Genomic DNA, 3,768 nt, shown 5'->3' with positions numbered 1-3,768 from the left:
AAGCACAGAAATTTAATTGTTACACGATGAGGATGGGATTCAAACCCATGCATGCAGAGCACAATGGATTAGCAGTCCATCGCCTTAACCACTCAGATACCAAGTCCTGTGCTCTCGCTGTGGCAGTCAGCAATTTTCCCAGTGTTTGTGAAAGTCAAAATCTTCCAGTGCCAAAATAAAGCACAGAAATGTAATTGTTACACGATGAGGATGGGATTCGAACCCATGCATGCAGAGCACAATGGATTAGCAGTCCATCGCCTTAACCACTCGGCCACCTCATCCTTTATTTTGAATTGGCAAATTAATAAAAAAACTGTAGTTGCTGTATCTAAACCCTAGATTGAAATCAATGAAAGTTTGGTAGAGCACTGGCAAGGCCATGTGTCGATCCCATCGAGACATTTAACAAACGTGTTGTCAGGCCGAGTGGTCTCAAGTGCTTGATTAAGTGTGTTGAGGTGTTCGGTTCAAATCCCACCTTTGAGGTTGCCCTTGGTGAAGCTATTCTCAATACCTGAATCCTATTAGTCACTCTAGGATTGCGCAGGGATTCTATATTCATGTGGGGCCATGTAAGAGAGGAAATAACAAATGTTTTGTGAAGAGGTTGGTGTTATAATCCACACATGCAGTTCATCGCCTTCACCACTCAGATACCAAGTCCTGTGCTCTCGCTGTGGCAGTCAGCAATTTTACAAGTGGTTTGTGAAAGTCAAATCATCCAGTGCCAAAATAAAGCACATAATTTTACTTGTTACAGGATGAGGATGGGACTCAAAATCATGCATGCAGAGCACAATGGTTAGCAGTCCATCGCCTTAACCACTCGGCCACCTCATCCTGTGTTTTTGAAGTGGCAAATGACTTTAAAAACTGTAGTTGCTGTATGTAAACCCTAGGTTGAAATCAATGAATGTTCGGCAGAGCAATGGCAAGGCCATGTGTCGATCCCATCGAGACATTTAACAAACATGTTGTCAGGCCGAGTGGTCACAAGTGTTTGATTAAGTGTGTTGAGGTGTTCGGTTCAAATCCCACCATTGAGGTTGCCCTTGGTGAAGCTTATTCTCAATACCTGAATCTTATTAGTCACTCTAGGATTGCGCAGGGAATCTATATTGATTTTGGGCCATGTAAGAGAGAAATAACAAATGTTTTCGTGAAGAGGTTGAGTGTTATAATCCACACATGCAGTTCATCGCCTTCACCACTCAGATACCAAGTCCTGTGCTCTCGCTGTGGCAGTCAGCAATTTTACCAGTGTTTGTGAAAGTCAAAATCTTCCAGTGCCAAAAAAGCACAGAAATTTAATTGTTACACGATGAGGATGGGATTCGAACCCATGCATGCAGAGCACAATGGATTAGCAGTCTATCGCCTTACCCACTCAGATACCAAGAATTGTGCTCTCGCTGTGGCAGTCAGCAATTTTCCCAGTGTTTGTGAAAGTCAAAATCTTCCAGTGCCAAAATAAAGCACAGAATTTTAATTGTTATACAATGAGATTCTAACCCATGCATGCAGAGCACAATGGATTAGCAGTCCATCTCCTTAACCATTCAGCCACCTCATCCTGTATTTTGAAGTGGCAAATTAATTTAAAAAACTGTAGTTGCTGTATGTAAACCCTAGATTGAAATCAATGAAAGTTAGGCAGAGCAATGGCAAGGCCATGTGTCGATCCCATCGAGACATTTAACAAACGTGTTGTCAGGCCGAGTGGTCTCAAGTGCTTGATTAAGTGTGTTTGAGGTGTTCGGTTCAAATCCCACCATTGAGGTTGCGCCTTGGTGAAGCTATTCTCAATACCTGAATCCTATTAGTCACTCTAGGATTGCATGAGGGATTCTATATTCATGTGGAGCCATGTAAGAGAGAAATAACAAATGTTTTGTAGAAGAGGTTGGTGTTATAATCCACACATACAGTTCCTTCGCCACCAATCAGATACCAAGTCCTGTGCTCTCCATTTGCAGTCAACAATTTGCAGTGTTTGTGAAAGTCAAAATCTTCCCAGTGCCAAAATAAAGAACAGAATTTTAATTGTTACACGATGAGGATGGGATTCAAACCCATGCATGCAGAGCACAATGAATTAGCAGTCCATCGCTCTTAACCACTCAGCCACCTCATCCTTTATTTTGAATTGGCAAAAATTAAAAAAACTGTAGTTGCTGTATGTAAACCCCAGATTGAAATCAATGAAAGTTTGGTAGAGCACTGGCAAGGCCATGTGTCGATCCCATCGAGACATTTAACAAATGTGTTGTCAGGCCGAGTGGTCTCAAGTGCATGATTAAGTGTGTTGAGGTGTTCGGTTCAAATCCCACCTTGAGGTTGCTTGGTGAAGCTATTCTCAATACCTGAATCCTATTAGTCACTCTAGGATTGCTGAGGGATTCTATATTCATGTGAGGCCATGTAAGAGAGGAAATAACAAATGTTTTGTGAAAAGGCTGGGTGTTATAATCCCACACATGCAGTTCATATCCTTCACCACTCAGATACCAAGTCCTGTGCTCTCGCTGTGGCAGTCAGGAATTTTACCAGTGTTTGTGAAAGTCAAAATCTTCCAGTGCCAAAATAAAGCAGTAATTTAATTGCTACACAATGAGGATGGGACTGAACCCATGCATGCAGAGCACAATGGATTAGCAGTCCAGCGCCTTAACCACTCAGATAACAAGTAATGTGCTCTCGCTGCGGCAGTCAGCAATTTTACCAGTGTTTGTGAAAGTCAAAATCTTCCAGTGCCAAAATAAAGCACAGAAATGTAATTGTTACACGATGAGGATGGGATCTGAACCCATTCATGCAGAGCACAATGATTTAGCATTCCATCACCTTAACCACTCAGATACCAAGTCCTGTGCTCTCGTCCTGTGGCAGTCAGCAATTTTACCAGTGTTTGTGAAAGTCAAAATCTTCCAGTGACAAAGTAAAGCACATAATTTTAATTGTTACACGATGAGGATGGGATTCGAACCCATGCATGCAGAGCACAATGGATTAGCAGTCCATCGCCTTAACCACTCGGCCACCTCATCCTGTATTTTGGAAGTGGCAAATGACTTTAAAAAACTGTAGTTGCTGTATGTAAACCCTAGATTGAAATCAATGAAAGTTCGGCAGAGCAATGGCAAGGCCATGTGTCGATCCCATCGAGACATTTAACAAACGTGTTGTCAGGCCGAGTGGTCTCAAGTGCTTGATTAAGTGTGTTGAGGTGTTCGGTTCAAATCCCACCATTGAGGTTGCCCTTGGTGAAACTATTCTTCAATACCTGAATCCTATTAGTCACTCTAGGATTGCGCAGGGATTCTATATTCATGTTGGGCCATGTAAGAGAGGAAATAACAAATGTTTTGTGAAGAGGTTAGTGTTATAATCCACACATGCAGTTCATCGCCTTCACCACTCAGATACCAAGTCCTGTGCTCTCGCTGTGGCAGTCAGCAATTTTACCAGTGTTTGTGAAAGTCAAAATCTTCCAGTGCCAAAATAAAGCACAGAAATTTAATTGTTACACGATGAGGATGGGATTCGAACCCATGCATGCAGAGCACAATGGATTAGCAGTCTATCACCTTAACCACTCAGATACCAAGTCCTGTGCTCTCGCTGTGGCAGTCAGCTATTTTACCAGTGTTTGTGAAAGTCAAAATCTTCCAGTGCCAAAATAAAGCACAGAAATGTAATTGTTACACGATGAGGATGGGACTCGAACCCATGCATTCAGAGCACAATGGATGAGCAGTCCATCGC

At 42.4% G+C, this 3,768-nt stretch overlaps 2 non-coding genes across 2 annotated transcripts; both read right to left on the bottom strand.

The window, feature by feature from the left end:
* Positions 1-202: 202 nt before the first annotated feature.
* Positions 203-284, bottom strand: trnas-gcu. The gene has a single exon. It is a non-coding gene; the product is annotated as a tRNA-Ser (tRNA).
* A 2,684-nt stretch (positions 285-2,968) lies between these two features.
* Positions 2,969-3,050, bottom strand: trnas-gcu. The gene has a single exon. It is a non-coding gene; the product is annotated as a tRNA-Ser (tRNA).
* Between the last annotated feature and the right edge of the window lie 718 nt (positions 3,051-3,768).

Source organism: Oncorhynchus gorbuscha, unplaced genomic scaffold (assembly GCF_021184085.1).
Source record: "Oncorhynchus gorbuscha isolate QuinsamMale2020 ecotype Even-year unplaced genomic scaffold, OgorEven_v1.0 Un_scaffold_16264, whole genome shotgun sequence".
NCBI lineage: Eukaryota > Metazoa > Chordata > Actinopteri > Salmoniformes > Salmonidae > Oncorhynchus > Oncorhynchus gorbuscha.
The sequence above is the reverse complement of the archived record's forward strand: the minus strand, read 5'-3'. Positions and strand labels throughout refer to the sequence as shown.